This window comes from Dipodomys ordii, unplaced genomic scaffold, assembly GCF_000151885.1.
Source record: "Dipodomys ordii isolate 6190 unplaced genomic scaffold, Dord_2.0 Scaffold27, whole genome shotgun sequence".
NCBI classification, from domain to species: Eukaryota; Metazoa; Chordata; class Mammalia; order Rodentia; family Heteromyidae; genus Dipodomys; species Dipodomys ordii.
Window position 1 is genome coordinate 16160423 of NW_012267243.1, and position 12603 is coordinate 16173025.

Below are 12603 nucleotides of genomic sequence, written 5' to 3' on the forward strand. Positions count from 1 at the left end.
CTACAAATTGTGTTCTACATTTGGGTAGAAGACAGAACTTGTAAGGGATGCAGATGAATATTTAGCTAAGGAATTTTCCAGCAAAATATTGAGGGCGAAGCCTGGTTTTCCTTTGCTCCTTATAGTAAATGTGAGAAGAAAGAGATACATTACTGAAGAAAACGGTGAGCCAAGAAGAACCATCTTTGGTTTTTTGAGAGGTTCCCACCTGACCTAGATTTGAAAGGATGCTAAAACTAGCAAATGCAATGTTGAACAGATATGCTCTGGAGAGACGGTCAGGGGCGAGCAGGAAATCTCAGACATGTGACTCATGGATACACTTACCCAGTGTAGACACAGCCAGGGGTAGAGAGCGGTTAGCCAGGATGGGTCTGTGGAGAACAAGCTCATCTAATGCCTCTCATGCTCTTGGTAGACATTGAGGCCCATGATACCTTAAGGAAGGTGAGGTGCCAACGTGGACTGAAAAGGGACAAGAGACTGAACAAAATCAACGTTTTCCACCCTCCCAAGACACTGTAGGTAGGAGATGAGTCAATCATCTCCAACAGAGGAAAGATGATTCCCTCGAAAGGGCCGGCCGCAGAACCACAGGTGGTAGGTGACCAAGCAGGTGGCCAGACCCAGGGCGATGGGCTGCGGCTGAGGGCTCAGGGACAGTGGTGATGGAACTTCGGGCCACAGAGAGCATTCTCAGACACGGAAATGCTGGCCTTGGACGACTGTCAGTTTGATGGGGAGAACAGAGGCAGAAAGACCCGGAGCTGCCACTGCAACTCAGGGTAATGTTTACAAAACGCTGGGCTTGTCCAAACCACCTCTCACCCAGCTGCCTTTCATGGTGACTCGACTTCCCAAAGCCCACGGGTGCTTTTCTCAGGGCTGTCTTGGATCTCAGCCTTGGGCATCGCCAAGTGTGAGAGAAAGCCAGTCCCTTTGCCGCCAGGAGCATTCTCGGGACCAGGCAAGGCTCCGTGCCTCTGTCTTTCTGCAAGCTTTTCATTTGTTTAGCAGTGGTTTGCAAACCAAGTTCATGTCAGCGACGTTCCCTGCTCAGCAGCTAAAATGGTTAGTGCCGAAGTGTGTGCGCCTCACAGAGATGCCAAAAACAGAAGAACGGTGGCCCCACCCTAATTCACAAAGAACAAGGCATTACACAACGGATTCATGTGAGCTGCTTTCTTATTAATGCTTGTGATCCTTCAAAACCTGAATGGACAGTACAAATAGCAGTATTTGCAAAGGTGATTGAAAATATGCCTTTTGGAAATCTAACTCTGCTATGGGGTGGGCAATTTAACTAAGATTCAGGTTGTGTATGTGTGTGGGTGTGTGTGTGCGTGTGTGTGCGTGGGTGTTGTTTTGGGTCTTTTTTGGTCTTTTTCTTTTTTGGTATGGAGGTCGAACCCAGGACGTTGCAGTTGCTAAGCAAGTGCTTTGACACGGAACTATTTCCCAGCACAAGACTCAGTTTGATCACTTAAGAAATGGTCATCTAAAATGCCTTGGCTCTTTGAGTAGTCGTATTTAATTAGATACTATAGGTAAAGACCTTAGTAGATTAACTTGCACGGTACACACTCAAAACTTCCCAACTTTCTTTAGAAGGATGGATATGCTTGAAAACATGAAATGTTAGCCTCTGTTAAAATAGTCCAGATCAACTGGACGATTTTCCCTCGGATGTATTCAGTGGAAGAATTTGCCCCCTTCCACTGAAGAATCAATTAGACAATTTGACCTGTGCGAACAGATAGTTCAATTGATCTGAAATTCCTTGATAGTGAAAGTTTTTTTTGTTCTAGAGCAAGTATGATATTTCATACCATGGATCAGGTGAATACCAATAGAGAGAAAGATTTAAGTTTTAAGTTGCAATAGTTTTGTTGTTGTTGCTGCTGCTGTTTTTAATAGATAGTGGGACTTGAACTCAGGGCCTGGGCTCTGTCCCTGAGACTCTTTGTGCTCAAAGCTAGTGCTCTACTACTTGAGCCACAATACCACTTTTGACTTTTTCTGAGTACTTTATTGGAAATAAGAGTCTCACGGAGACGGTCCTGCCTGGGCTAGCTTTGAACCACAATCCTCAGATCTCAGATTCCTTAGTAGCTAGGATTATAGGCATGTGCCACTGGCCCTGGTACTTTTTTCTTTTCTTTTCTATTCTTTTTTTTTCAAGGCTAGCACTCTGACACTTTTAGCCACAGTGTCACTTCCAGTTTTCTGGTGGTTAATTGGAGATACGAGTCTCATAGACTTTCCTGCCCAGGCTGGCTTTGAACCCTGATCCTCATGGGATCCTCAGATCTCAGCTTCCTGAGTAGTTAGGATTACAGGTGTGAGCCACCAGCACTGGGCTGCAATCATTCCTTAAGGGAGGATATTTGTCTAGGAATTCAGCAATGGGATCCTATGCCTGGAAGTCAGGTCAAGGTGGAATGAAGCTGCCTCACACAGATGAACAAAGTGTAGCTGTAGCCAGCACATGCCTGAGCAAATCAGATGATTCAAACCCTGGGCTGCACCTAGGCGGTCTCTGTGGCTGAGTTACTTCAAAACTATCTTCAGCAATACTACCTTGAGAAAGCAGCAAGGCAAAGTCCTTGTCACTCTGGGGGAAAGAATGACCCAGCACTTGGAGCTGGAGGCCAGCTGACAATTGCCTCTAACACCGCCAAAAGGCCTTTGAAAACTCCCTTCAGAGAGATTCAGGTGAATAGATCAAATATACTTTGTGTCCTAAGAAAGGAGAGAATCCTATAGATGTTTAATACATGTGATGCTCAAGTTATAACAATAGTACACACAATAAAACTAAGGCAGAGGAGTATAGTATAAGAGAAAAAATGCAGGAAGGAAGCTAGAAGAACACCAGTGAATAATTCTGAATCATCTACATAAAATTTATTAGAAGCTCTCAGGGGCAAAATGCAATTTTAATTAGGATATGATATTGTTTATAAACAGGAATTTTGCCCTATTAAATATAACACTGAATGATGAGGTAACATTAATCTCGATTAAGACTGGGGCTTTGTTTTACATTTTTAACTGATCTGCTTAAAATCTCTAATTTCGTAAGTCAGACATACTTTTTGGTTCTTCACTAACCTGATTGGTTGTTTGAAAACAACTCAGTCATAATGGCTGACAGATGACTGAATTGGTCGATGTCACAAATGCAGACTAGAGAGTATTCTTTGCATCAGAAGACATAGGATAGATGTGAGAGTACAATATACAAAACCAAATCTACCCTAACAGCACTGGTCTATAGTCTCATGCTACAGAGAATTTGGAAGGACTAATGTTACATTTTGGCCAAAATTCACAGGTACCTTTTGCATGGTAGTGCAGTGAGCTTCCTTAAGTTTGGATTTCAGAAGAATGGGTTCAAATTTTAGTTCTGTCTGGTCTAGCTATGTAAAGTTTGGCAGGTCACAATCCCTGAGTACCTAGTTCCTCATTTGTAAAATGAGTGCAATAGTATGCGCAGCATTCATCTGGGGAGAAAGTGGACATCTGTTTGCTGTGTTTGGTTCATCGGTAGTTATCAAACATAGCACAAAGCCCTTGATGATGGAGGTGAATTTGTCTTGGACTCTCAATTTCAATGAATCTTTGCTAGACCAATACAGTGACAAACAAAAGAAACATGTTTCCTCTCAAGTTCTGTAAAAAACATTTCCAACTATCCAGATCTTCTGACTCCTACTTGCTCCATTAAGCCTTCATCTAATCAGATCTGCAGTGGTAAATGCCTGGGTTTTGTATTTCTAGATTATCTTTGATTGTTCTTAGGTGTCTCTTTGTTCTGCCTAAATAAATGCTGAGTATAGAAAACTATTGCTTCATTATTCCCTGTTGCACCCAATATGATGTTATCTCCACAAGATATTTTTGATAAATACTTGTTGACCAATTGCCTGAAAGCTTGCCTGATGATGGCTAATGGAATGGAATTAGCTGTACTGTGCTATGGTACTAATGCTCCGTATCATTAGCTTTGCACACTGCACTCATAAATTGACATGTTGAGTTGTAACTCTCTGTACAACTACTAAAAGATAATAAAAAGAAGTCTTGCCTTATGAAGTGAGCAGGGATTGTGAAGATTATTTGATTTTATTTTCTAATTACCTTCTATGGTATCATCAGATTTTGGTGTTTACCAAAGAGCAATATATGTATGTGTGTATATATATATATATATAAGAGAGAGAGAGAGAGAGAGAGAGTCATATCTGCATATATAGTGTACATATGGAGGCCGGAGGAAGATGGTGGAGGAGAAGCTGGAGGCTAAACAAGCTGTCGCATAGAAAGCAGTTTTAGTGTTCCAGTGTACATATGTTTGTGTATATGCTGTGGGGGAGCAGCACATGCTTGGGTCATAGTCAGGGCCCTACACATTCACTTGCTCTGCAATTCACTGGCAGCCCAGCCTCTCAGCAAGATTGGTTGAGCACCAGCAGCACACTCAGCATACTTTCAAGTAAGCTTTGCTGCTGGGTTGATGGGTGCACAAGCCCAGGGAGCCAAGGCTGTGAGAGTCAGCACGATTGAGCAGTCCATGCAGGGCCTAACAAAACCAGCTCAGCACAGTCCATACTGGCGTCTCAGGATGGCATAGAACATTCTAGAATACTCATGCCTTGTAGTGATGCAGACATGACTCTGAATTCTTCTCCACTGCATAGAGTCTGTTCCCCTGAGAACATAGCTCAATCTCTTCGACCTCTTAGTTTTCTCATTGGTGAAAGGAGGCTAATGATAGCCACCTTGGACGTAGACGATGAATATTTAAATGAGGTGCAGGTACATTCCTGAGTAAAGGGTCTGGCTCAGGGTATGCATAAAAGTCATTAGCTGCTGTCGTCCTCATTATCTGGGATCGTGTGTGTGTGTGTGTGTGTGTGTGTGTGTGTGTGTGTGTGTGTGTAAGCGGCCCCGAGGCCCCATCACGTGGCAGTTAACACTGACTTTGTAGGAAAGGACCTCAAGGTTCTCTTTGCTCTGCTGTACTTTTCTGATCTTCTTACTTTCAGCGAGACCTTTGCAATGTCCTTAGACTAGGTGTTGAAATTCCTTAACTGAAAATAAAGGCTAATGAATCCTAATTTACCAGACTAGACTCTATTCTAACTGTCCAGTTCCAGTTTGGTTTCCATCGGGGATAGCCTGCCCACTCCTTAGATAACATTAAAAACGACCATCCAGCAATGCGGCGGGCTGGATGTATCAAGCCAGCACATTGCTGCTAATGGACTGAGGGTCCTGGGGCCTGAAGCCTCCGGAGAGTGCCAGTTCACCAGGCAGAGCATTCCACAGGGCAGTTACACAAAGATACACGAAGCTGAGGCTCGTGTGGAGAAGAGGAACAACTGGGGAGGCCGAGAGAGCAAGAAAAGGCAACTGCTATCCCACCCGACAGACCCGTCCCGACTTGGGCCTAGAGCGTGGTATTCAGATAGCGTTTAGAGGACAATGAGACAACTGTAAGTGCTGGAGATGTGGTTTCCCACGATGGGTAAGATCTATGCTAATACGAAAAGCAGGAACAGCAACCTCATGATTTTCAACCCACAGACTTCCTTACAACGCCATCCCTCCCGAGGCTGAGACTTAAGATGCTGGAATCCATCTGCCAAGCACTTCTTCCTGTTGGTCAATAGACACCGACGGTACTTCAAAAAGCAGAATTTAGAGAAGATGCCTCTCCTTAGTCCCAAAGGAAACCTTCAATCCAAGTTGGCATAGCAGAGACAGCTGGACTTGGAAAACAGTTGGACTTGGGCTCAAAGTCCATTCCTGTCAGCTGTGTGACTCGTCAAGGTGCTATTTCGGGAGCCTTTCTCCATCTCTCCACAATGACAGTAAGCACCTGTCTGGAGAAGCTGAGTGTTCGATGGCAGCCTGGGAGCCGGCGGAAGCGAGAGCCTGCTGAGCACCATCCGCCCCTCACAAAACCACTGCGCGAGAGCCCGACAGCAATATCTAGTGTATGTCTGAGTCAAGCAGAAAAGGTCAGATAAGGTGATGTTAGGGAAATGAACCCTAAGATCTGTATTCAAATGTTTTTTTCTTTCATGCGATTGTTTCTAACACATTTAAAGATTATTTCTTTGTTGCTTTGTATGTCCCTCCCCCACAGTATAACCCCTGCTTTCACTGTATTTGATGTCAGTATAATTTGTGGATGGGAAGGGGAAAAACAAATCATTTAAATAGGGATACAGGTGGGCCCACTGCAACAGTGAGATGTACAAGTCGTTATGCGGAAAACGAACTTTACAACTTTGGTGGGGGGGGAGGATTGGGTGGGGCGGAGAGGATGGGAAGGGATGGGAAGGGGAAACAAAGGAGGAGGCTACAATGCTTGATAAGAAATGTACTCATTATCTTGCCCATGTAATTGTAACCCCTCTGTACAGTATTTTCACAATAAAAAAAAAGAGCGAACCCGACAGCATCTATCAACAAGCTAAGAGCTGACGGCTCTTCCTTCATTTGTGTGTTTGGGGACAGGGTCTCCTTAGATAGTCTAGGCTGGCCTTGAACTTACAACCCTCCCTCCTTCACGTCCTGAGTGTAAGGATTCTGTGCGTGTTTCTCACTGGAGTCTTAGATTCTAGATGGATCCCTGTCACTTCCGGGTGTTGGACGTCACCAGGGCTCCCACTGAGTGGCAGAAGATTTCCCTCCGTGCCTTTGGGGGCAAAGGCTTCCTCAGGCATCTCTGCTGCTGGCACGAACCTTCTGCTGCCTTCGCTCCTTCCAACTTCATAGGTTCACCTGCCCACCATGATCCTCTAGCTCAGAAGAAGCACACCCTTTCCTGTGCATGGCATTCACTGGGCTCCACCTTCTTTTATTCATCAGCCTTTCCAGGTTCCAATTCTTGTGCCCCTCTCTAGACCCAAATATACCTGTCTAAATAAAAAAGTGCATTTTATGTCTCTTCATTTGGGGCCAGGAACAAAATAGGTGATTATAAGTAATACCGTATGGTGCATAAGGTATATATCATAGATACATTGTGTGCACAAAAACTCAGCCATGAGAGATGACCAATTTGGAACAAGCAATGTTATTCTTGGAAGAACTGAGTCCTCAGGATCACCTGTCTGTTTGTTCCCATTGTTTTCAGCTCTCTGCAGGGATCTGTGGAATTTTGTGGGGTCTTTTTTTTTTTTTTTGGTTGCTCACTGTTAAATAGAAGAGAACTAAGAGCTCGGCCTCACCGCGTGAGTTTCTGTGAAATCTCTCCCATATCGGCTGCGCAGCTTCACGGTGGAGAGATGCTCAGGTCCTTTCCCCTGGAAGCCTGCGGGTGCACCCAATCTGCATGACACGTCCTCCTGTGTTAGGGGACAGGACGGTGTAACTCAGAGCGTGTTCGGCTTCCGAGAACATCTTTCCTAGGAGATCATGGTTAATGAGCTCACCTTTGAGTCTGCCAAGAAGAGAGGCCCACAGAGGCAAAAATTAACGGGTGGATTGATGTGTTTCTTACTCAGGGATGGCATTCATATGTAGGATGTGGAGATATTATCAGATAGCAGGAAGACATGTGGTTTTGAGCCAGCCCAGATACCCAGACAAGCTATTCACCTTTCAGTGCTTTACTTTTTCTGCTGTATGAGATAAAAGAAGTCATCGACCTTTGCGTTAGCAGGGTTAAATAAATCAATGAACATACTGTACTTTGAGCAGTATTGGGCATGTACAACCTATGGGCTAATAGTGATAGTTTTAGAAATCTACATTGTGAATCATTTACTTTAACCATCTGAGCCTCACAGACCCTTGATCCTTGGTGTATTCAGAGGTTGGTCAACAAGGCTTGATTTCTAGCAAGTGCCTAATATTGTGTGAGCTACTGAGATCATCATTTCAGTATAGCTCATAGTTTGTAAAAACACCAAACCTGCTTCTCAGTTTCCTAGGATGGTGAAAGGTTCTGAAGGTGAAAGTGGTAACTGTGACAGGCCGTATGCCTGTCATCATCAACAAATCCTTCTTTAAAAGATGAAATTTAAACACAAATCTAAGCTGGAAGCCAGTGGCTATTTAGGAGACTAAGCTCTGAGGACTGCAGTTCAAAGTCAGCCTGGGCAAGAAAGTCTGTGAGACTCTTATCTCCAATTAACCAGTAAAAAAGCCAAACGTGGAGCTGTGGTTCAAGTGGTGGAATGAGAGCCTTGAGCAAAAAATGCTGACAGCTTACCCATCCTGAGTTTAAGCCCCAGGACCAGCACACATGTGTGTACACACGCACACACGCACGCACACACACACAGAGTCTAATAATGTTGGGGAACAAGAGTAGAAGTTGGCATCAATCCTTCTTGGAGCCACAGTGCCATCATAATACTTCACATTTTAATGGAACCCCATAATTGTCCAAGTGCTTTTAGACACACTTTCAGTATCAATTAGTGAGAACGCTGGCTCATCGTCTCACTAAAAACTGAAGAGCAACCAAATAGCTAGGTGAAATTGATAGCATTTCTCTTGATTGTCACCCTGTGTAAATCACCCTCCTCCGCACAAGAGATCCACGGTCAATGAGTGACACTGATTCCCGAATGGGAGCCAGGCTGACGCAGCACCCCTGGGTGAAGCGGAAAGGCGGACGCGGAGTGCAGCGAGAACCTCCGATTCGGGGAGTGCCCGCGTGTGGGGAAGAAGCCAGCTCTCTCCTTGGCCCTGACGTTGGTGTCTGGGGGAGAGGGGGAGAGTTGGGGAGGAGGTTTCCAGCGACTGTCTTCAACGGTCCTTCCGCACTGGCCACATGACAGGGTGAACATCTGTTCTACTGTCTCTGGGGACAGTGAGAGACGTCGGAAAGTGCAGGTAGTTCTGCATATTAAATTACAACCCACCAGGCAGCTGTTTAGATGAAAGGGTCTCGGTTTATACTCTCATTCTTTCCGTGCAGTGGCCATCTGGTCACCTCTCAGCTGGAACACCACCCTAGGGTTCAACTGCTCGGCAGCCAGCGACTATTTTTGTTCCCTGAGCTTAAAATGACTTTCCTCTTTTGATGGTCAGCACCGTCCATGCTATTTGTTTATATGCTGGCAAAGGCAAATGGTATAAGAAGGCCAAAAAAGCAATGCATGCGCATGCTCCAGAGGATATAATAATTTTCATTTTGCAAATGAAAATTTGTATTTTGTATTTGTTTCTGAAAGTATCATTTGTCCACAATGGTAGCTGGACTTCCTGCTTAGGCCTGCATTGTGGTGAGGAAAGGTAACTGGTCACATACTGGTGGATTTAAGTTCTTAGCAGGAGTTAGAGGTGAGTAACAGAAAACCGGCAGGTTATTGTGTAGGGATTACATCCCCAGGAAGGCTCTGGGAAGGACTCCACATATCTGACCTCCCTGAATGATTCCAGAATGCTAACCCTGTGGTTTGACTAAACAGAGCTAAGCAGAGGTGCTTTGATTAAGATTGATTGGAGCTTTATAAGGAGAGTGTACGCTATTGACCATATAGTTTCTGTCCTGGGGGCCACCATATTGTGCATAACTGTGTGGGTATGGACTGCACTGAGCAATGTTTTATCTGATTAATAGGAGGAGAAGAAATGTAAGCATCTAGATCAGGTCCCAGTTGAACACAGAAAAACTCCGTTCTTTCATGACAGATGAAAACTGTTTGGAAGATGGAAATGTCTAGGTTTCTTTTCCTTTTCTTTTTACTTTGTGTATTCACTAATACTTTTGTGAGAATGTAGTCATCTGAAAGAAGTCAAAAAAGCTTTGAAGTTTATGTCTGAGGCCGGTTGAAGATAAAGACAAGATGTGGGAAGAAGAGCCAGAATGAAGGGAACACTTCATCTGGCCAAAGGAATAGTGCATGCGTGCATGGGCGTGTGTGTGTGTGTGTGTGTGAGAGAGAGAGAGAGAGAGAGAGAGAGAGAGAGAGAGAGAGTGAGAGGTATGTATTTCCTGTCCATATATTCTTGGGACCATGAATCCCCACATTAAGAGTTCTAGATACATGTAATAAATAATAAATTGCAATAACAGAAAGAGTGCCCTATCTATAGTGCTGAAATGAACTGCTAATCCTGCTTTGGACCTAATGGTGGGACTCCCAGACCTCCTTCGTGAGGCTCATTTTCTGGGGGAAATTTCCTTAATTTGAAACACTGTTTTATGCCTATCCTGGGCTTCTTTCAGTTGTCTGAAGTGGCACTTCCGTAGCCTACCTCCTTACGACCCTCTCTTGAACGTCATCTGTCACTGACCTATCCAACTATAGTACAGTGCGTTAGCATAGTTCATTTCATCCAGTTCCTTTGGTTTACAATCCTCTGAGATGCAGGAGCTGTGCACTGATGATGCAGTAACTGAGCAAATGAACAAACGAATCAGACCCAAACTTAAGTGAGTTCCACTATCTTATGAACTTTTTTTCTTATTATTGGAAAAACTCATAAAATTCCTATTAAAATTTACCTTACCTGAGGAACTTTATTTTCAATCCAAACTAATACTGTTCCCCTTCTCTTACTGCATTTATTGAGTGCATCTTATGCATAAAACCTGTACCCTCATTTAATTTTTACAACGATGTCATGATGCAGAAATTAGCCTCTCTACAGGGAAGCAAATACAATCAAGAAAGGTTAGTCAGAGTATGTTTCCTCTTATATCCAGAAGCTAGATCTAAAATATACAAGGCATTCACGTACAGTGGGACCAAAGAAGAATATTCTTAGGGGAGGAACAGAAAGAGCACATTGCCTATGTGCCTCTGATCATATAAAATTTATCAAAATCAACTCTAGGAAATGGAAATACAAAGGTTTATTTTTTTCTTTTTTTTACCATTTTGTTTTCTTTTTGTCTTATCTATCTTTGGGAGGGTAAGGGGGCACAGAAATGGAGGGACAAAGGGTGAACCAACGCAGCAGTGGTACTCACGAGACACTATGTTGGAAATGAACTATGCGACTTGTGTGTGCGATGAAGGAAAAACGGGGAGAGGGTGAGGGAAAGGTGACATCTCCAAAAAGAAATGTAACTGTAACCCTCTGTCTACCAGCTTTATCACAGCAATAAAGCTATTTACAAAATGAAGGAAAGCTTGGTAACGTGGCCAAGGTCATGAGGCCAGAACGTGGCAGGCGGGATTAGTGCCCAGACCACAGTCCACAGTGTACTGCTCACTGCAGAAGGGTCCTGGGCCCTTCGTGGCCAACCGCAGTCTCCATTTCATCAGAACGCTTTCCTGTACTCAAGTTCATGGCCTGTTTTCTCGCTGGCAGGCTCTGTGACACAGGAATCTTATTTCTCCTCTTCACATCATCTCATCGTATATGACCACCCTCTTGTGAGGCTGGTGGGAAAGAGATTCCTGTCTGTATTGGGCAGAAAAGCAAATGGCGGCCTTGGGATTTACTATTATAAATCCACTCTCTGTTGGAGCCAACAGCAGGAGCAATCTTCAATCATAGCTCCAGGCTGCTTCTCTGCAAAAACAAAATGCATTAGCATTCCCCATATAAACAATTCTGGGTAGATGGTAGAGTTCATAAAGTTTTAGAATTCTAAGAACGTGCTTGATTACCTAGACTGGTGTCTTGCTTTTAGAAAGACCTCCTAAAAGAAGGCAGTGATTTCTCCTATTCTCTGAAGATGCTTAGCAGAAGGTGACAATGAAGAAAAAGAAAGAACTTCAGGTGGATCTGGGATTTAATCCTCACGTTGATACTTAGTACTCACGGTCTGATACACAGCATTAAGTGTAAATTATTCAGATTCAAACCAAGCTGACAATGTTCTTCTTCTCATCGCTCTTGGCCTATTTACAGAGCATAGTTTCTGTCTCTGTGAAAATCTCTGCTCCTCCCAGTTGCTGTAGGCTCTTCTGGCTAAGTTGCCTCACGCTCTTTCCTGGACGTGCGTGTTCTCCTGGAGTTTCCTCCCGCTGCGGGCCTCTCCTCAGCTCCCCCTTTGCTTTCCACTGCTCTGATGCCAACCCAGCCAGTCAGCACAGTTTGTCTTCCCTCCAGCTGTGCATCCCATGTCCGACTATGGCCGCATCTGGGCTGTCATCAGGAACCGCTGCTGCCATGACTGAAATATTAACGACTCCCTCTGTGAAAAGTCACACCAGGCAGCTTCTGACTCTAAGTTCGAGTTGCTGAGGAGGCAGAAACAATGAAATGGAGGAAATAAAACAAAATCCCAGTATGAGAAAAACCAGGAGAACCTCCTTAGCTCTGGCTGGGAGCTTCTGTAGTGGGGAATGTAGCCATCACTGGCTGAGAGTCACTGTCTGAACACCTACATGGGTGTGTAGCAAAGTGTACACTAGAGTGCTGCGTGGCTGGTTCTGCTGGGCTGACTGGGAGACAGAATGTGATCAGAGAAGAAAAGGCCAACTCTGCTAATAAAGGAACAGGATCCTCTTTTGGCTAACATGAGACCTGACATGCATGGGGCGTGAATGGTTTGAAGTCTACTGAAGAACAATCACGCTCAACTCAAATCCAGACATGTGTGGCTCCATCTTTCATCTAGTCCTTAGGTAAAGTAAGGGCATATTGGGTCTTGTTTTGATTATCTTATGCCCC